Source organism: Miscanthus floridulus, chromosome 9 (assembly GCF_019320115.1).
Source record: "Miscanthus floridulus cultivar M001 chromosome 9, ASM1932011v1, whole genome shotgun sequence".
Classification (NCBI taxonomy): Eukaryota; Viridiplantae; Streptophyta; class Magnoliopsida; order Poales; family Poaceae; genus Miscanthus; species Miscanthus floridulus.
The window spans coordinates 29,124,755-29,147,292 of record NC_089588.1 but is presented as its reverse complement, the minus strand read 5'-3'; the positions used below and the strand labels follow the sequence as shown (position 1 = coordinate 29,147,292).

The 22,538-nt window shown below is 41.4% G+C and overlaps 1 pseudogene; it reads left to right on the top strand.

Annotated features, from left to right (window-relative positions):
- The window catches only part of LOC136479555 (eukaryotic translation initiation factor 2 subunit gamma-like), a 31,900-nt pseudogene extending 9,867 nt beyond the window's left edge, over nt 1–22,033 (top strand).
- The last annotated feature ends 505 nt before the right edge of the window (nt 22,034–22,538 follow it).

The following is a 22,538-nucleotide window of genomic DNA, read 5'->3' as shown; positions in this document are numbered from 1 at the left end:
TGCATTTCGCTATTTGTTATACTAATCAAATTACTCTAGTTAATTTGTAGATTTTGAATAGGCTATTCACCCCCCTCTAGCCATATTAGGACCTTTCAAGTGGTATCAGAGCCATGGTCACCGTTTGATTAAAGGCTTAACAACCTCGGTGTTAAATTATGGCTCAAGTTGTGTTCAACCATGTGGGGGGCAAACCACCGTTCTTTGATGGCACATGCTATGATTATTGGAAGAGAAAGATGATGATGTATCTTGGTTCAATCAATGATCAAATATGGGAGGTGACAAAAAATGACTATGCTATTATTGATCCTAACAATCTCACCAACCAAGACAAGACCAACAAGCAATGCAATACAATGGCTCTCAACACCATATACAATGCCATTGATTCCAAGGTGTTTGAGCAAATCAAGGATTGTGAAAGAGCAAATGAGGTGTGGAGGAAACATATGAGGGTACACCGGCGGTGAAGAGTGCCAAGTTGTACATCCTCAAGGATAAGTTGACAAGCTTCAAGATGAAGGATGATGAGAGCATTCCAGAAATGTTCCATGGTTGTAAGTGATTGTAAATGACTTGAAGGCTTTGGGAGAGAAGATCAAGGATGATGATATATCTCATCGGTTCTTGATGTGCCTACCTCCAACATTTGAGATGTTGAGATTGGTTATCATAAGAGGAGGATTGAAGGAGATTACCCCTAACCAAGTACTAGGTGATGTCATAACACAAGAGACATACTATGTGGAAAGGGAAGGGGTTGACAAGGATGACAAGAAGGAAGAAGAAGACAAGAAGAAGAAGAGTGTAGCATTCAAGGCTAGCTCATTATCTAAGAACAAGGGCAAGTCCAGGAAAGTATCAAGTGATGATGAGGATCTTAGTGACATTGATGATGAGGCCATGGCTCTATTTATGCGCAAAATGGGCAAATTCATGAAGAAGAAGGGATATGGTGCAAGAAAGAGAAGAGATCACACCAAAAGCAAAGAATATATGAGAAGATGCTACAATTGCAAGAGCCCCGATCATGTTGTAGCGAATTGTCCCTACAATAGTGACAATGATGAGGATGAAAAGAAGAAGCACAAGAAGGACAAGAAAGAAAAGAAGGAGAAAAAGATGACCTTTCAAAAGAATAAGAAGAGTGGAGGCTATGTGGTCACTTGGGATAGTGATGGCCCTTTGGATAGTGATGGCTCTAGTGATGATGGCAAGAAATGTATCAAGAAAGCACTAGCAAGCATCGCCATCAACAATAAGCCATCCATCTTCGACACTTCATCAACATACCTCATGGCAAAGCCTACCAAGATAAAATATGATGTGAGTGATGATGATAAATGTGAAAGTGATGCTTGTAGGAGTGATGATGATGAAGAAGAGTACTCCAAGGAGGAGCTCATGGACATGTGTGAGCAAGTGTACACTTGCTTTGAGATGAAGAGAAAGGAGTGCAAAGAATTGAACAAGAAAGTCAAATTTCTTGAGCAATCTCTTGATGAGCTCAATGCCACTCATGAGAGGCTAATGGAAGCCCATAAGAAGCTTGGCAAAGCTCACTCTAAGCTTGAGAAAGCTCACTCCTCTCTCATTGAGTAAGTCAAGAAGGAGGAGGCTAAGAAGGAGTAAGTGATCGTGTCTTGTGATGTGGGACTAACATGTGATCTTATTGATGAATCTTTTTATAAGCCCATTGTAGTTGCTCCCACTAACACTTCTTGTAGCACTACTACTTCTACTTCATCTTTGAGTGATGGTCTCACTTGTGATGCCTCACTAATGGTGGAAAATAAGACCCTCAAGAAGGAGGTGAATGAGCTCACTCGTGCCTTAGGTAATGCCTATGGTGGAGATACCCGCTTGCTAAAGTGCTTGGGTAGCCAAAGGTTTTCTCTCAACAAGGAGGGATTAGGCTATACCCCCAAGAAAGGTAAGGCGGCCTTTGTCACTCCCAAAGTTAGCTTTATGAAGGGCAATGGTCGGTTTTGCAATAGATGCAAGCAAGTTGGGCATATAGAGCAATATTGCAAGACTAACAAGAACAATCAATCTTATATATCCTCAATTAAATTTGATTCTTGTTACATGCTTTTTAAGGGTGCCAATGGTGTGAAGGCTAAATTTATTGGTACACCAATTGTGGGCCCAAAGAAGAAGGCCATTTGGGTACCAAAGACCTTGGTAACTAACCTTCAAGGACCCAAGCAAATTTGGGTATCTAAAAGGAATTGATCTTCTTTTGTAGGTCAATTATAAAGCCAGAGGAAGGCATTGGGTGCTTGATAGTGGGTGCACACAACACATGACTGGTGATTCAAGAATGTTCAATTCAATTAATGAAAACAAGAGCAATAGGATTGATAGTATCACATTTGGTGACAATGGCAAAGGAAAGGTCAAAGAACTTGGTAAGATTGCAATATCCAATGACTTGAGTATCTCCAATATGTTACTAGTAGAGAGCTTGAACTTCAATCTATTATCGGTAGCTCAATTGTGTGATCTTTGTTTCAAGTGCATATTTGGTGTGGATGATGTAGAGATCATAAGTGTAGATGGGTCTAACTTGATTTTCAAAGGATTTAGATATGAGAATCTTTACTTGGTTGATTTTAATGCTAGAAAATCTCAATTGACAACATGTTTGATCACTAAGTCTAGCATGGGTTAGTTATGGCATAGAAGGCTTGGTCATATTGGAATGAAACAATTGAACAAGTTGATTAAGCATGACTTAGTTAGAGGCTTGAAAGATGTCATGTTTGAGAAGGATAAGCCATGTAGTGCATGTCAAGCCAGAAAGCAAGTTGGTAACACACATCCTAAGAAGCGCATGATGAGCACATTCAAGGCATTTGAGTTGATACACATGGACTTGTTTGGACCAACCACATACACTAGCATTGGTGGAAACAAATATGGATTTATGATTGTGGATAATTTCACTAGATACATATGGGTATTCTTTCTTGTTGACAAGAGTGATGTGTTTGCAACATCCAAATCATTTGTCAAGAGCATTTACAATGAGTTTAAAACAACTATTAAGAAAGTTAGAAGTGACAATGGTAGTGAATTCAAGAACACTAGAATTGATGAGTTGTGTGATGAATTTGGAATTAGACATCAATTCTCGGCCAGGTACACTCTGCAATCAAATGGCCTAGTTGAAAGAAAGAATAGAACTTTGATTGATATGGCAAGATCAATGTTGAGTGAGTATAATGTGAGTCATTCATTTTTGGCCGAAGCAATCAACATGGCTTGCTATTATAGCAACCGACTCTATTGTCACCTCATGATGGAGAAGACACCTTATGAGCTATTGAATGGAAGAAAGCCCAACATAGCATACTTTCGGGTTTTTTATTGTAAATGCTACATATTGAAGAAAGGCACTAGATTGAGCAAGTTTGAAAATAAATGTGATGAAGGCTTCTTGCTTGGTTACACCACTACTAGCAAGGCATATAGAGTTTGGAATTTGGCTAGTGGTACTCTTGAGGAGGTTCATGATGTGGAATTTGATGAAACAAATGGTTCACAAGAGGAAGATGAGAATCTAGATGATATAAGAGGCACTCAATTGGTCAATGCAATGAAAAACATGGACATTGGTGATATAAGGCCTAAAGAGGTGATTGATGTTGAAGATGATAAGAATCAAATGCTCTCTAACTCAAATGTGCAAGCTAGAGGTTCTCATGATCAAGTTCAAGCAAGAACAAGTGATGACAAAGTGCAAGATCAACACCAAGTGGCTAGTTCATCATCTCAACCAAGTGATCAATTAAATGCAAGCAATCAAATGCAAGTGCTTCAACCAACCAATGTTGCAAGAAATCATCTATTAGACACTATAATTGGTAATATTTCAAGAGGTGTGCAAACTAGATGAAGATTGGCTTTATTTTATGAGCACTTCTCATTTGTGTCATCCATTAAACCTAAGAAGATAGATGAAGCTTTGAAGGATGTTGATTGGGTCAATGCTATGCATAAAGAGCTAAACAACTTCACAAGAAACCAAGTATGGGAGTTAGTTGAGAGGCCTAAAGATCATAATGTGATTGGAGCCAAGTGGGTCTTTCAGAACAAGAAAGATCAAGATGGGATAGTAATAAGGAACAAAGCAAGATTAGTGGCTAAAGGTTACACTCAAGTTGAAGGTCTTGACTTTGGAGAAACATATGCCCCGGTTACAAGATTGGAAGCAATTAGGATCTTGTTAGCCTATGCTTGTGCCCACAACATCAAGTGTTACCAAATGGATATGAAGAGTGCATTTCTCAATGGGTACATCAATGAGCTTGTGTATGTTGAGCAACCTCCCAGTTTTGAAGATGAAAAGAAACCCAACCATGTTTACAAGTTGAGAAAGGCTTTGTATGGATTGAAACAAGCACCAAGAGCATGATATGAGAGATTGAGGGATTTCCTACTCTCTAAGGGATTCAAAATGGGAAAGGTTAACACCACTCTCTTCACCAAGAAGCTTGGAAAAGACTTGTTTGTAATGCAAATCTATGTTGATGATATCATATTTGGGTCAACAAATCAAGATTTTTGTGAAGAGTTTGGCAAGATAATGGCAAGTGAGTTTGAGATGTCCATGATTGGAGAGCTTAGTTACTTCCTTGGTCTTTAAATCAAGCAAATGAAGAATGGCATATTTATGAGTCAAGGCAAGTACATCAAGGACATGCTCAAGAAGTTTGGAATGGATGATGTTAAAGCTATTAGTACACCAATGGGAACAAGTGGAAGCTTGGATAGTGATGCTAGTGGCAACATGGTGGATCAAAAGATGTATTGGTCTATAATTGGAAGCCTACTCTATGTGACCGCATCAAGGCCGGATGTGATGTTTAGTGTATGTATGTGTGCTAGATTTCAAGCCTCACCAAGAGAAAGTCATTTGAAGGCAACAAAGAGAATATTGAGGTACTTGAAGCATACACAAAATGTTGAATTGTGGTATCCCAAAGGAGCAAGATTTGAATTGATTGGATATTCAGACTCCGATTATGCGGGATGCAAAGTTGAGAGAAAGAGCACATCAGGCATATGTCAACTATTGGGAAGATCACTTGTGTCTTGGTCATCAAAGAAGCAAAATAGTGTAGCACTTTCAACCGCCGAAGCGGAGTACATTTCGGCCGGTAGTTGTTGTGCTCAATTACTTTGGATGAAGGCTACTTTGAGTGATTTTGGAATCAAATTCAAGCAAGTGCCATTGCTATGTGACAATAAAAGTGCCGTAAAGCTCACCAACAACCCGGTTCAACATTCAAGAACAAAGCATATTGATGTCCACCATCATTTCGTAAGAGATCACCAACAAAAAGGGGATATTTGCATTGAGAGTGTGGGCACCGAAGATCAACTTGCCGATATCTTCACTAAGCCACTTGATAAGAAGGGGTTTTGTAAGCTAAGGAATGAATTGAATATACTTGACTTCTCAAATATGTGTTGATGCACCCCGCATTATATGACATGCCTCTCCTTTGAGCAAAGCAAGGTAAAGTTGAGTGACATGTCCTCCATCCATTTCTAAGGACTTGTTTAGTGCATCTAGTCATTCCTATCATGTCCTAGGCTCATTCATAAAAATCAAATGAATTTGATTCTTGTATGGTACCACTATTGCTTGTATGCTTGAAATGATCTAGTGGTAGCATATGACATGTTTGTGGGCTTGTAAACCTAATGTTTGATCTACAAAATAAGCTATAAGTGTTTAACTCAACATGGTATAATATAACCCTTATTTAGAGGTGTGAAGAAGCTTGTCCTTGGATCAAACCGAGTTAAATATCTTTTGCAAGTGATCTAGATTGAACCAAATTAGGAAAATAATCCTCATTTCACGTGATTTCACCTCAACCTATCTATAATTTGAGCTCACTTTTTGTGCTAATTGTTGACAAAGGGAGAGAGAAATTCACAAAGATAGTAAGATAGGAGGAGCAAACAAATGAAAACAAATGAAATGACATTGTAAGGGGATCAATAAAAAATGCACACAAGTAGGGGGAGCAAGCTCATAAACTTGTGTGTTGTATTTAAATGTGCATTTCATATATTTGCTTGCATGGCACAAGTTTTAAATTTCAATATCCATGCTTGTGTGGTGTATGCTAGTTATAGGCTTGAATGATGAAATGAGAAACTAGCATGCATATGCTAAAGTAACTAGACTTATGTTCATTCTATGAAAACTAGACCCTTGCTTGTAATGTTGATCTCATGGGGTATTCTAGTTTTTATGTATGTCTAGTTATCAAAGGTGCTAAGGATGGTATATTGGTGCACTTCGATTGGTATCACGCTTCAAAGGTCCATCTCTTATACCTTAGCATCATTTGGTAGACATTATCTCCTATATTTCCTATCCAAGCATATGTGCAAGCTTCAATCCAAACTCTTAGCACATATATAGGGAGAGCAATCGCTACCATATGGGATTCATGAAACTGGTCCATATTCTTTTACACATGGTAAATATGTTTGGACAAGCAACATGGATTTAATTGAATTTCAATTCATATCTTTGTGAAAGGGTTGTCATCAATTACCAAAAAGGGGGAGATTGAAAGCTCTAGTTTGGTTTTGGTGAATTGATGAAACCCTAAGTGCTAACCTAGTTTATCAAAAGAGATTATGAGATAGGTAGCCCTAGTCCAAGTGGTGGAGCAAATGAAGATCATGACATGATGATGGTGATGCCATGGTAATGATCAAGTGCTTGGACTTGAAAAGAAGAAAGAGAAAAATAAAAGGCTCAAGGCAAAGGTATAAATGGTAAGAGCCATTTTGTTTCGGTGATCAAGACACTTAGTGAGTGTGATCACATTTAGGTTTGATAGCCATACTATTAAGAGGGATGAAACTCATATCGAAATGTGGTTATCAAAGTGCCACTAGATGCTCTAACTCATTGCATATGCATTTAGGATCTAGTGGAGTGCTAACACCCTTGAAAATGTTTGTGAAAATATGCTAACACATATGTGCAAGGTGATACACTTGGTTGTTGGCACATTTGGGCAAGGGTAAAGAAGATAGAGTTGAAAAGAAGTTAGTCATGATGGTCACGCAGTGACCGAACACTGGTCTCAGTAGGACCGACACGTCCGGCCAAATGACAATGTGAAGATGCTGGCGTCGGTCTTTGACTAAACACTGACAGGGTGCATCCGGTCTGGCTGATGTGGCAGCGCACAGAAGAGTCACCGTGTGACCGGACGCTAGGTGAGTCCGGTGGAGCATGACCGGACGCGTCCGGTCGGGAAAAGTCATCTCTGGATGCTTATTGAAAACGACCGGACGCTGGAGTTCTGCGTCCGGTCACTTTGAGCTACTGCATCTGGTCACCACATGACCGTTGAGATCGAGCGCTCAGTATTTGAAGAGAGGGGACACGTGGCACGCATCGTGTGACCGGATGCTAAGGTCCAGTGTCTAGTCACCCCGTGTTGTGCCTAGTGAAGGGGTATAACGGCTCTATTTCATGGGGACTTCTATTTAAGTCCCATGGTTGGTTCAAGCTCACCCTCTTGGTCATTTTGCATTAACATGGCAACCTTGTGAGCTTATCCAAAGCCCTCCCACTCATCTCCATCATTGATTCATCATCTTTGTGAGATTGGGAGAGAATCCAAGTGCATTGCTTGAGTGATTGCATCTAGAGGCACTTGGTGTTCGTGTTTTTGCTGCGGGATTCACTTGTTGCTCTTGGTGGTTGCCACCACCTAGACGGCTTGGAGCAGCGGAGGAGGATTGGCATGAGTTGGTGATTGTTCATGGCCATCTTCGGTGATTGTGAGGGAATTTGTACCTTCCCCGGTGAAGCGCCGAAAGGTAACTCTAGTGGATTGCTCGTGTCATTGAGTTACCTCACTTGTGGGTAGGTTCTTGCAGTGTCCAATTGTGTGGATGAGGTTCGTGCAACACCTCTTAGCCGCCGAACCACCAAGTGTTGGTCAACACAACGGGGACATAGCGTGTTGGCAAGCACATGAACCTTGGGAGAAAATTGGTTGTCTCTTGCCCTTTGGTATTCTCCCAATGATTGATAAAATATTCATCTTGTGATTGGTTCACTCCTCTACGCGGCGGTATAATCACCTCACTTACTCATTTACACTCCCGTAAACTAGCTATATCAAGCTCTTTAGTGTAGCTAGAATTGAGAGCTTGCTTTGTGGATTAAGTTCATCTAGTGGAGATCTTTAGTGTAGCAATTGTGAGAGCTCTTAGTGAGTAGTGACCTAGTGGATTGTGTGCCTAGTGATCATAACAACTAGAATTATTGGGTAGGTGGCTTGCAACCCTTATAGAGCTAGAGCAAGTTTGTATTTCGCTATTTGTTATACTAATTAAATTGCTCTAGTTGATTTGTAGATTTTAAATAGGCTATTTACCCCCCTCTAGCCATATTAGGACCTTTCACTCTTGTCACAGAGAATGTCAGAAGCTTGTCGCCACTTGATCCACCCTACTTTGATTCTATGGCTAACGTCCGTATCAATATCTCCTTCCCTCTGTAGCATTGATCCTAAATACCGAAAGGTGTCCTTCTTAGGCACTACTTGACCTTCCAAATACACATCTCCCTCCCCCTGTGCAACTCCGCCAAAGTCACATCTCATGTATTTGGTTTTAGTTCTGCTCAATCTAAAACCTTTAGACTCAAGGGTCTGCCACCATAACTCTAGTTTCCTACTTACTCTAGCTTGGCTTTTGTCCACTAACACTACATCATCAGCGAATAACATACACCAAGTGATATCCCCTTGTATATTCCTGGTAACCTCATCCATTACCAAGGCAAAGAGATACGGGCTTAAGGTTGACCCTTGATGAAGTCCAATTTTAATTAGAAAGTAATATGTGTTACCATCGTTTGTTCGAACACTAGTCACAACATTGTTGTACATGTCCTTGATGAGGGTCACGTACTTTCAAGGGTCTACCGGCAAGCAAGTGAACCTCGGTGAAAATCTTGTGTCATCTTGTCCCGATGATTTTTTGGTATTCATTGTGATTAATTGATCATCTCTTGCCACGGCGGTTTAACTTCACTACCCTAACTTATATTTACATTTCTAGTGTTGCTACGCTCTTTAGTGTAATTAGTTTTGAGAGCAAGCTTGTGTCTTGTCTAGTGGATAGTGAGGCTCTTTAGTTAGTCTTTGAGAGCTCACTAACTTAGTTGTAGTGATCTAGCCTTGTGTGCTTAGAGATTGTAGTTATTATAATTGTGGTATGTGGCTTGCATTTTTAGTTGGCTAGTGCTAGAATTGCTTCTCCTCATATTTGTCTAACCACTTGCTTAGTGTTGTTGTAGAATTTTTAATTGACTATTCACCCCCTCTAACCATTAGGACCTTTCAGCTACTAATAACTTCTACTTGGATCAAAATAGATCTAGCTAATAGTTTGGCTAATTATTAGCGAGTACATAACTAACAACTTTTTCACTATTTAGACCAAACTAGCTAATATTAGTTGTGACCTATTAGCTAGATAACTATTAGCTTCTAATGGATCCAAACATGCCCTAAGTTTCCTTTAAAAAGGTATTTTCCATTAAAAATATAGACATATGGGTATGAACTCTTCGTATTTTCAATTTGATTTGGCGAGAATCCTTAAACTCAGTGGTGGACCCAGCCAAAGAATGGAGGTATAGGGCGAACTATTAGACCGTAAAATTTTGGGAAAAAATGACAATATACATATGAAAGTTATAGAACGACAAACAAAACCCAAGATGGTACTTTTATTTGAGAGAAATCTGCAATAATACATGTCTAAATTAAAAATTATAGAACAAAAGCTATCAAGCCAAAAGATAAATTAATGAAATGACATTATTGATCACTATTCACTAGTACTTGGTTTGAAGCAATACCTGTATTGAACAGACTTTTTTAATGTTATTTGGGCCAGGATGATGTTTTTGGTCTGTAACTGGTACTATGCCAGATTTGCACATCACTGCCGGATTTGTGAGAACTGGCAGTGATATACCTTCACCGCTGGTTATGAGCTTGAAAATGAAAAAAAAATTGGGGCTGGGCTAAAACCGGCAGTGAAGGACCACATCACTGCCGGTTTGTGGCTTGAACCGGGAGTATTTTGGCGGCCACTCATCACTGCCGGTTTAATCCAAGAGCCGACAGTGAATAGGCTGTATCACTATCGGTTCTAGCCAAGAACCGATGGTGATAAGCCTACAACACAAAAGGCTGCAGTCGTCCTCTCCTTCCTCCTCTCTTCCATCCCGAGAACAGAGGTGTATGTTTGGACCCTTCCCTCCATTGTTGCGGCTGCTCTTCACCATGAAGCTAGTGCTTGGATTTTGAAGAATGGTTTGATCTTTTTGCTTTAAGGTTAGTAACAAACATCCACTCCTTTGATTTTGTTGCTTAATTAGCTTCATTTTGATGGCTACATTGCTTGATTCTCATTCTAGTTATTTCTCCATTCTAGAGAGCACTTTTCCAATTAGACATTTGTGCAAGGCTCAAATTGTGGTGAATCCATCATCCAAACGGTTGGTGTCTATGAACATATTTAAATTCCTAGCTAATTATTCCATGGTGGTCAAGATCATCATTGTTAGTATGTGATGCTATAATTAGTCCTTAGAAGTAGAGTAGAATAGATGTTCTTCATTATTGCGCAATAATTATTTTTTACTATGATTTTCAATTTACAGGGTCAGGGCTACCAATTTCAATTTTCCAATAATTAGTGTACAATAATGTTTTCCAAAAATGGTACTTTTGAGCTACAATTGTTGTTCATGAAGCTCAATTTCTTATTAATTCTTTGTAATTACTGTCTCAGTTTTTTTTTGTGTAGAGATGGGTCGAGAGTGGATGCATCTGTCCCGAATGGACAAGCGGTACATGCATGGCGTCAGCCAGTTTATCACCGATGCCAGAGCCCATGCTAGGAATAGGAACCATGTCTTCTGCCCATGCAAAGATTGCAAGAATCATAGGAACTTTCATCAAATTGAGTCTATACGATCGCACTTGATTACCAGGGGGTTCATGCCAAACTATACGATATGGACTATGCATGACAAGGTTGGTGTGAATGTTCTACAGGAAACAATGATGATGTGGACATGCCTGACATAGCCATCCACGATGCTGACGAGGAACCCGATGTCAATACAGAACCTATGGCCACAATTAATAATGTGTTTAGGAACACGCTAGCTAATGACACTAAGGATAACGATGGCATTTCTCAGCTGCTACGTAATGTAGAGGCCGGATGTCTTAGTGAAAGACAGCTGAGAAAGCTAGAGAAAATGAGACAAGATGGCAAAACACCATTGTATAGGGATTGTCCAATGAGCAAACTAGAAGCCGACATCATGCTGTTAGAGTTCAAATCGACAAACGGATTGAGCGATAAAGGCTTCGATCAGTTGTTAGGTATAATAAGGAAAATGCTCCCAGAAAAAAATGAGTTGCCAGAAAAGACATACTTGGCCAAGCAAATGATCTACCCCATCGGCCTTGAGGTTGAAAAATCCACGCATGTTCCAATGATTGCATATTGTACCGTAGAGAAAAATCCAAAGACTTGGACAAGTGCCCCAAGTATGAAGCTCCACGGTACAAGGAAGGGCCGTCAGATGAGGGTACCAAGACCAGAGGAGGTCCTATAAAGGTCGTTTGGTATTTCCCTATAGCTCCCCTGGTGCATAGGCTGTTTGCATGTGAAAAGTCAACCAAGCTGTTGCGCTGGCATGGCGAAGAGTGTAAGAAAGATACAATGATGAGGCACCCCACCGATGGGCATGACTGGAGGACTATCAATACTATGTTCTATAAGGACATGATGGAGAGGTAAGGCACCTTTGGTTTGCTTTGAGCACAGATGGGATGAATCCTTTCGACCAGGTTAGAAGCAATCATAGCACCTGGCTAGTGATGCTCTATATATACAACCTTCCACCTTGGGTCTATATGAAGCGGTCGTACATCCAGATGCCACTACTGATCCAAGGGCCAAGACAATATGGTAATGACATCGATGTGTTTCTAGAACCAGTGATCGATGAACTAGTGGAGATGTTTGAAAATGGTGTGCTGGATGTTTGGGACGAGTACAAAAAGGAACATGTCACGATCAAGAGAGTACTTATCGCTACAATCACCGACCTGCTAGGTCAAGGTTCGTTGTCCGAAGAGAAGACAAAAGGCTATACTAGATGTGTCGAGTGCTTGGACGACACCGATGCGGTAAATCTACCAAATAACTCAAAGATAATTTATATGGGACACCGTAGGTTCCTACCTAAGGATCACCCTTACTACAGGAACAAAAAAAGATTTCAACGGTACTATTGAGAAACGCTTAGCTCCAAAATATCGAGATGGGCCTACGATACTTTGAGAACTTAACAAACTAGAGGTTGTCCTTGAGAAGGGGGACAATGTAGTAGCAGCGCCTAATGGGAGCGTTTGGAAGAAAAATTCTGTATTCTGAAAACTACCTTACTGGCCATTTCTAAGTGTACGTGACTGTCTTGATCCCATGCACATCACTAAAAACGTGTGCGCTAACACTCTTAACACCTTGATGGACACCGAGGGGACATCGAAGGATTCACTAGCCACACGCATGGACATGCAACACTTGGGAATCAGGAAGGAGCTGCATCCCATGGAGCTAGAGAATGGCTAGTTCAAACTTTCGGTTGCCTCATGGACATTGAAGAAGGAAGAAAAGCGTGCGCTTATTTCTTTCTTCAATGAACTCAAAGTCCCGACGGGCTACTGTGCGAACCCGAAGAGGGTAGAGAACAAGAGAGAACTCAAGTTCAACTGTGGCCCTATGAAGGCCCATGACTATCATGTCATTATGACTCAGCTGCTCCCTGTTGCCCTACGTGGTATCCTCCCCCCAAAGGTCCACGCCCCAATCATAAAGCTTTGCTCATTCTTCAATGCGATCTCAAAAAAGGTCATTGATGTGTCCACGCTAGAGCAGCTGCAGCGGGACATAGCTGAAACTCTCATTAGGCTTGAGATGTATTTCCCGCCGACTTACTTTGATATCTCATTGCATCTGCTCATTCATCTTGTTGACCAAATTAAAGCCCTTGGCCCAATGTACCTGCATCAGATGTTCCATTTTAAAAGATTGATGAAAGTTTTCAGGAGATATGTTAGGAATAGATTCAGGCCAGAAGGAGGCATGGTTGAAGGATGGTCAATAGAGAAGGCCATTGAGTTCTGCACATATTATCTGGACATCAAAAGGGTCAGAGTTCCAGAATCTCATCACGAGGGAAGACTACGTGGCAAAGGAACGATTGGGAAGAAATCTGTTACAGTAGACGACCCTATTTCTTTCAGACAGGCACAGTTCGCTGTTCTCCAGCAAGCCGAGGGTGTGATGCGATACATTGATGAGCATAGGCAATCGCTGCAAACTCTATATCCGAGCAGGTCACAGGCTTGGCTAGATAAAAAACATAAGGAGAAATTTATCAACTGGTTGCGACGTCGCTTGCTTGGAATAAAGTTGGGTAATCAACTGGATGCCTTAGCCAAGGGACCTTCGAGTACATATCTTAAGTACCAAGGGTATGATATCAATGGATTCATATTTTACACAAAAAAGCAAGATGGAAAGAGCACATACCAAAATTGTGGTGTTCGTTTTGATGCACCGGTGGCAGTGCTGAATCAGTATGCGATCCTAATAACATAATCTTTTCTAATCACGCATACCGTTTTCTAATGTTTTTCCCTTTAATGTTGCTCAGTGTCTGAAGAAGATATATCGGTGGGACGCTGGTCCCATTCAAGGTTGTCGAAATGGAAGTACCTATCACAGCTGGCGAGAAACAATAAATGCGGGTTTTATGTAATGTGGGCAATGCTTCGCTACATCGGCGGGAAATTGAAAGAAGCCGATAAGTTGGTGTGTATAATCCCTATTTCATTTATGTCTGTTAATAATTCAACAAAATGATTTACTGTTCCTCTTTGAATATCATCTTTTTTGAACGACAGCGTAAGAAATATAACCACCAAAGGCTGTTAGACATGGAGATCATCGCACTGCAATCGGAGCTCGCAAAATTCATCTTAGCCGAGGTATTGGAAAAAGATGGAGTATTTTTCATTGCACAATCCGTGAAGTACAAGGACCAGTATGGCCTAGAGTGGCTCACCAGATTATTGTAAGAAGTCCGAGAAGCATTGCACAATCTGTGAAGTCCAAGAACATTTCTTTTTTATATTGAGGGATCGAGATCTGGATAAGAACATTTGAACTGTAGCCGTAATATTTGTAATGTTTAATATTGATGGACATGTCATCTACGTAGCGTATATAAAGCGAAACCCGATCCCACAAAAAATATAAATTAAAATCAATTATAAAACAATAAAATACGAACGAGCCATCACTGTTGGTTAGCAACAAACTGACAGTGTTGTCGTAACCATCACTGCCGGTTATCAACAAACCGACAATGTTGTCTTGCTCAACACTACCGGCTTGAGCCATGAACCGACAGTGTTGGCTTCCTCAACACTGTCGGCTTGAGTCATGAACCGATAGTGTATGCTTGTTCAACACTGTTGGCTTAAGCCAAGAACCGACACTCTTGATGCAACCATCACTGTCGGTTGGGACTACAAACTAACAATGTTGTTCAACTAGACACTATCGGGTGTAGTCAGGAACCGACACTGTTGTCTGTAGATCAGTGTCGGTTTTTAAGAACCGACAGTGATGTCAACCCTCTATCACTGTCGGTATACCACTGTCGGTTCAAAATCCGGCAGTGAAGAGGGTTTTTGAACCGACAGTGATGTCCAGTTCTGGGGTAGTGTGGGAACTGAAGCCAATCTTTATTCTTCAAAACTCAGAAAGGTTTATGCATGTTTGTTCCTTGGCTTGGGTTTGGCTTTATCTGAATTGGATTTGATGTGAACTGAACTCTCTTCGGAAGAATAGTGTGAAAACCTTTCTTTTGTATGTAGGATATAAATAAAGGAAAAAGTCATATTACCTCCCTCAATTTTTACGAAAGTCTGCTTTTCCTTCGGAACTCTAAAACCAGGTAAACTACCTGCTTGAACTTTTAAAACCGTTCGTTTTACCTCCGTGATCGGTTATAAGTCGTTTTCAAAGACAGTTTTGTCTTTGTCTTTTTTATTTATTTCGACTAAATCTTTGAAAAATCATAATAAATCACAAAAAATCATAAAATAGAAAATATAATTTTATTGGACTTCACATGAGTAGATCTACACTGTAAATATATAATATAGTATACTTTAGTACAAATTTTTTGTTGTAGCTTTAGATCTATGCTTTTCTATAATCAATTCATAGCTACAGTTTCTATGCTCCAATTATGATGAAATTTTTATGGTGGGCTACAACAAAAAAAATCAAATGACTAGCGGTTATAATTTAAATTATCCAAGAAAATTCAATTAAATGAAATAAATTAATGAAATATAGAAAAAGTCCGAGAAATGTGCCACATTGGAACATGGAGTACCAGGTATTGTCTGAGTACTGCAGAAAAAGTTTGGAGGTCAAAAGTGAAAAAAATATAGTTTGCCGAGTGTAAAAAAATCACACTCGGCAAAGGTGTCTCTTTGCCGAGTGTCAGGATAAGACACTCGGCAAAGGAGCCTCTTTGCCGAGTATCAGGACCTATGGCACTTGGCAAAGAATTTAAAAAAAAATTGAAAAAACCCCTCTTTATTGAGTGCCGGTCCGGGTGGTACTCAACAAAGAATTTTTAAAAAAAATTAAAACTTCTCTTTGCCGAGTGCTAGTCCGGTGGCACTCGGCAAAGAATTTAAAAAATTTAAGTTTTTTTTAAAAACCCTCTTTGCCGAGTGGCTGGCCAGGTGGCACTCGGCAAAGAATTAAAAAAATAAAAAAAACTTTGCCGAGTGCCAGATCGGGGGCACTCGGCAAAGAGGGGATTTAACCTCCTAGCCTAGCCGACCCACACACACCGCACACATGCACGCATGCACGCTCACGCCAGCGCCGCCGCCGCCACTGCCCTGGCCCGCGCCAGCCCCTCCGCCGCCCCCGCCCGCGCCGTCGGAGGAGGAGGAGAAAGAGAGGAGGAGGAGGAGGAGAGGAGGAGAGGAGGAAGAAGGAGGAAGAGAAGGAGGAGGAAGAAGGAGGAAGGAGGAAGAAGAAGGAGGCGCCAGCCCCGCCGCAGCCCCGCCGCGCCCGTGCCGTCCTCGGCGCTTCCTAGCCGTCGCCTTGTCCACCGGCGCCCTGGCTCCTTCACCACCGCCGCCCTACGACACCCACTAGGTATGCCCTACCATCGTCGTCGTCGTAGTATTACTAGTAGTTGCGGTAATAGTAGTGGTAGAGTAGTAGTGGTGGTAGTCGTATGAGTGGTTGTGACATTGTTATATATATGTGGTTGGATATAATCTTGTGCATGTCGGCCATCGTGCTGTTCATATATATGTGCATGTCAGCCATCGTGTCGTTGGTTTTTTTGCAGGTTTTGGAAACCTCACCGTGCAGGGGAAATGCTGCCGAAATTTTGTATTGATAGTTTTATGTTCCTTTTTTGTAGAGAAGAGCCCGTCGTAGCGGAGCTAGAGTACCTCGGCGACCTCGATCGCCTTCCTCGCCGCTACGGGTCTGCCTGCACCGCGTCGCCTCGCCACTACACTGACCCGCCATGGCCCCGCTAGCGTGACTCCACCGCCACCCTAGGTATAACCCCTCTTTCCGTATCATGGTCGTAGATCACGTAGCCCAGTTAGGCGTCTCCCGTTCGAAAGAGATACGGTTGGAAATATGCAGATATTTCCATATCTAAAACCGTATCTATTTCAAATTTTCTACGTTTTTGGACAGCCTGTTGATGCGTAGGTGGGGTTAGTTTTCATGGTCTGCTCTGATCCGAGATAGAGTTTCGGCATCATCTCCCTATTGTTCTCTGGATACACAATCTCCCTGGCAGGACGTGTATTTGGAGAACAACGGGGAGGTGCTGCCGAAATTCTGTCTCGGATAGGAGTAGAGTATGGAAACTAACCCCACCTATGCATCCTCGTGTGGGATTATGACCTATCCTCACCTATTAGATAGTAGGAACATCGTGTAGATGCAATTGATGTTTATATTACTCGTCGCTATATATGTTAGAGGATGGAGGACCGTGAGTGGATGTACACGGGCCGTGCAAGTAAGGGTCAGGTCACCAATGAATGGATCGACAAGACCGATGCTTTCTTAGAACGGGCATTTGGCGTGGCTGCTAAAGGACCGAGTAAAATTTGTTGTCCCTGCAGCAAATGTGCAAACAGGAAAAGACAAACGAAGAAGGTCATGGGAGAACATCTTTGGAAGAATGGATTTACGGCAGACTATACCAGGTGGGTCTACCATGGTGAAGCCGATCGTATGAGAGAGGAGGTGGTGAGACCACACGTTGAGGATTATGATGCTGATGCCGGGGTAGCAGACATGTTAAATGACTATCATGAGGCACAGTTCGTTGAAGGACGTATGGAGGAGGAGCCAGAGGCAACCGCAAAGGCGTTCTACGACATGTTTGCCGCGGCATAGAAACCCCTTCACAGCCAAACAAAGGTTTCTCAACTGGATGCCATTGGACGCATAATGGCGTTAAAGTCCCAGTATAGCCTGAGTCAAGACGCCTTCGATGGTATGTTGACAATTATTGGCAGTCTGCTTTTAGAGGGTCACCTTCCGCCAAAGAGCATGCACGAGTTACAGAAAACTCCTTCGTGCACTTAAGATGCCGTATGAGAAGATACATGCTTGGCCGAAGGGGTGCGTCCTATTTAGGAAAGAATACGTGGAAGCAAAGTATTGTCCAAAGTGTAAATCATCTAGGTTCCTGGAGGTAGATTCTGGTGATGGCTAGAAGAGGCAGCTTGACATTCCCATGAAAATCCTACGGCACCTTCCGTTCATACCAAGGATCCAACGGCTATACATGACCGAGGAATCCGCGAAACAGATGATATGGCACAAAAATGGCAAACGATATAATCTTGACGGGATGGTACATGCATCCGATGGTGAAGCATGGACCCACTTTGATGGCATTCATCATGACAAAGCTAAAGAGGCTCGTAATGTACGTGTTGCGCTGGCAACAGATGGGTTCAATCCTTATGGAATAATGGCTGCCCCATACACATGTTGGCCCATGTTCGTTATCCCCCTCAATCTCCCCCCGGCGTATGCTTTCAACGACAAAACGTATTCTTGTCGTTGATAATTCCTAGACACCCGGGGAATAATATGGGTGTGTTTATGGAGCCTGTGATTGATGAATTGGTCCGTGCTTGGGAGGAAGGGGTATGGACATACGACCGAGCTATAAAGAAAAACTTCAAAATGCATGTTTGGTACCACTACTCCTTGCATGACTTCCTGGCGTATGGGATATTCTGCGCCTGGTGTGTTCACGGGAAGTTTTCATGTCCAGTATGCAAGGAAGGTTTGAGGTTCATTTGATTGTAGAAGGGTGGTAAGTATTCATCGTTCGACAAACATCGACAATTCCTCCCTCTTGACCATGCATTCAGACGAGACATCAAGAACTTTACGAAAGGTGTCGTAGTGACAGATCCTGCACCACCGATAATGACTGGTGCCGCGGTTCGTGAACAGATATATATGTGCTGTTGATGATATATATGTGATGTTGGTGATGTTTGTTATATATATCTTCTATTTGTTTGGATGGGATATAAAAAACAAATAAAAAATGTTGTTTTCAGTCACTTTGCCGAGTGCAATGGCCATGACACTCGGCAAAGTGACTACCTGGGAACTATCTGGGAATATGCTTTGCCGAGTGCAAGGGCCGTTGCACTCGGCAAACATCAGAGATTTGCCGAGTGCCACGGGTCAGACACTCGGCAAAGTGACCACCTTTGCCGAGTGTCTAAGTCAACGACACTCGGCAAAGCGAGGACCTTTGCCGAGTGCTTGACCTTGGCACTCGGCAAAGCCACCGTAACGGTGGCGCTCGCCGTCACGGCCACTTTTCTTTGCCGAGTGTCGGATTAGCACTCGGCAAAGCCTTTGCCGAGTACCCGATAAAGTGCACTCGGCAAAGAGGTCTTTACCGATAAACTGTTTACCGAGCGCCCTTTGCCGAGTGTAACACTCGGCAAAGAAGCTGTCTCCGGTAGTGCCTAGGTTTATGTGCATATTCTAAGTAAAATATCTCTTTGGAATGTGCAGGTACCATTGGGCATGTGGCCCACGGGAAGTCTACAGTTGTCAAAGCAATCTCAGGTGTACAGGTAATAACTAATATTGATACCATTGAATCATCACATGCTGACATGGATGTCTGTTTGTGCCTTTTACATGTGCAGTAATAATCTAAATTTGATTCTGTATCTGGAGATATATTTGTTTCATATATTATGTCTGAGTTGATCATTTTCCTTCGGGATTTGCAGACTGTTCATTTCAAGAATGAACTGGAGCGCAATATCACTATAAAGCTTGGTTATGCTAATGCAAAAATCTATAAATGTGAAGATAATAGGTGCCCACGACCAATGTGCTACAAGTCAGTCAGTCATAGAGATATCTCTTTTATATTTATCCCAATGTTTGTCATTCATCTGTTGCAAATGATTTAGCTGCAGCTCGTAATTGTGGAATGTCTTCAAGGATAGTGTTTTCATATTGTGTTATTGTTGCATTTAAAGTGTGATTGTGTGATTTGTGAATGCGGAGTTAGTTTAGGTTTAAAGATATAAGTAGTCTTAAATGTTCATATTCTTGACAAGGAAGCACCAACGAATTCACTCTTTCTAGTTCGTATCTAACAATAACTTGCTAGTGTTGTGATAGTACTTGTAGCTCTTTTTTGAACCTTGCCCAGAAAATCATGAAAAGCTGTTATTTTGGTAAACGAATGAGAAATCAGAAATAAATACTATCAATTTCCTTGAGTGAAATGTTAAAATTGTTGGTACTTCCTTTTGTTGGAAATCTAAGAACCTGAGGTGGCCTTGTGATCTTGTGCTGATTTCTATAATAATGTTGAATATGGCAGCTTTTCAATACTATCTATGGATATCGCTTTGTTTACGCTGCCAAATGCATGTATTGTCCTGAATTTCAAATGTCAATGCTATCTGGTGATCCGCTAGAAATATTGTCCCTTTGTCAGATGCTTGCATGTGTTGTGAGCCTCATAACTTAACCCTTGGGGCTGCCACATGTATACTGCATATGTTATCATGTTGATACTTTTCATCTAACCATTTTGTTTGTTATATATACAGGGCTTATGGCAGTGGCAAAGAAGATAGCCCTCTCTGTGACATACCAGGTTTTGAAAACTGTAGGATGAAACTCCTGAGACATGTTTCATTTGTTGATTGCCCGGTATGATGAAACTTTTCTCATATCAGTTCTGTTTCACATGTCTACTTAGGGTTCAGATTCACAGATTCAGATCAGTTGCTATGCTAGATGTCTGTATCTTTTGCACAAAATTTTGGACTCTGTTTGCCTCCATCAATGTTGTTAATTCCTTCATGCTGCAACCTATATGAATCATTGTTCCCTCAGACTGACATGTTGATTCTCAGTATATTTTTTTCTTTGAGAAGTAATGAAAAAGTTCATTCTCATTAAGCATTTGACTAGCAGTCTTACCAGCTTCATTATACAATGTTTCTTATTTACTTTGACATTTCCATAACGATATATTCATCTTGTGAACAGGGGCATGACATTCTCATGGCTAGAATGCTTAATGGAGCGGCTATCATGGATGGAGCACTGCTTCTGATTGCAGCAAATGAGAGCTGCCCACAACCCCAGACATCTGAGCACCTTGCAGCTGTTGAAATTATGCGTCTTCAACATATTATCATTCTGCAGAACAAGATTGATCTTATCCAGGAAAGTGCAGCAATGAACCAGCATGAAGCAATCCAGAAATTTATACAGGTCAGAGCTGCTCCTTGTCTCTTAGATAACAGCAAGTATTTTATGAAATTCAGTTTGTCATGATTATATTCTTGTGCTCAGGGAACAATAGCTCAGGGTGCTCCTGTGGTGCCAATCTCAGCACAGCTGAAGTACAACATTGATGTTATCTGTGAATACATTGTGAAAAAGATTCCTATACCAGAGAGGAATTTCATCTCTCCTCCCAACATGATTGTTATTCGCTCTTTTGATGTGAACAAACCTGGTTCAGAGGTTAATGATATCAAGGGTGGAGTAGCAGGTGGCAGTATCCTCAAGGTATGTAATTTGATATCTAAACATACAATAATCCATATTTGCATGCAGTATTTCGTTCTGTGGAAGTACATGATGACTGAGTTCCTTTGTGAAGGGAGTCCTGAGGGTGAACCAGAAAATCGAAGTGCGCCCAGGCATTGTGATGAAGGAAGAAAGTGGCAGAATCAAGTGCACACCCATCTACACGAGGATCGTGTCCCTGTATGCTGAGCAGAATGAGCTCCAGTTTGCCGTTCCTGGGGGCCTAATTGGAGTTGGAACTACCATGGCCCCGACACTGACTCGTGCTGATAGGCTGGTCGGTCAGGTCCTTGGTGAAGTTGGATCGCTGCCTGATGTTTACATTGAGTTAGAGGTCAGTGATTTCATATCTTTGGGACCACCAATGTACCATATCTGATACTTCTGTTTGCAGGTGAACTTCCTCCTCAGGAGGCTGCTGGGCGTGAGGACAAGTGGAACTGAAAGGGCAAGCAGGGTCTCAAAGCTCACCAAGGGTGAGATCCTGATGCTTAACATTGGATCGATGTCTACATGAGCCAAAGTTGTCGCTGTCAAGAATGATCTTGCTAAGCTAGCGCTCACCGCTCCAGTATGCACCAACAAGCTCGAGAAGCTGGCCCTCAGCCGGCGCATTGAGAAGCATTGCCGTCTCATTGGCTGGGGCACAATCCAGGCTGGCATTACACTCGACGTCCCACCCTGCCCGCTCTAAATCTATATACTCCCTCCTTACTAAAAAAAAATAAAGTCATTTTGAACAAGGCTTTGGTCAAACATTGGGAATATAAATCATGAATAACTTTTAAGTTGTTGAGTTTGGAAATATGAAAGTCATATAAATAGCTTTGTCTTGAAAAATACTTTCATAAAAATATACATATATCACTTTTTGATAAATATGCTTATAAAAACAAGAGTCAAAGTAATACTTTGGAGACCATGTCGCTGTCTAAAATGACTTTATTTTTTAGTATGGAGGGAGTACTAAATACACCACACGTTTGACGATTTGACGCAAAAAATAGAGTTTGGAGATGTAGAGTTGTTGGGAACGATTTTTGTGAGGTGGAGAAGAAAACCTGAAACCAAATAATAATAATTGTTTTTGTTTGCAAATCTGTGCCCCTGCCATCTTATGATGAGCTGATAAATTGTGTTGAATAAGTTTTCAACTAGTTAGTTTAATGATAAGCTTGAATTTAAATCGTGTACTTTTC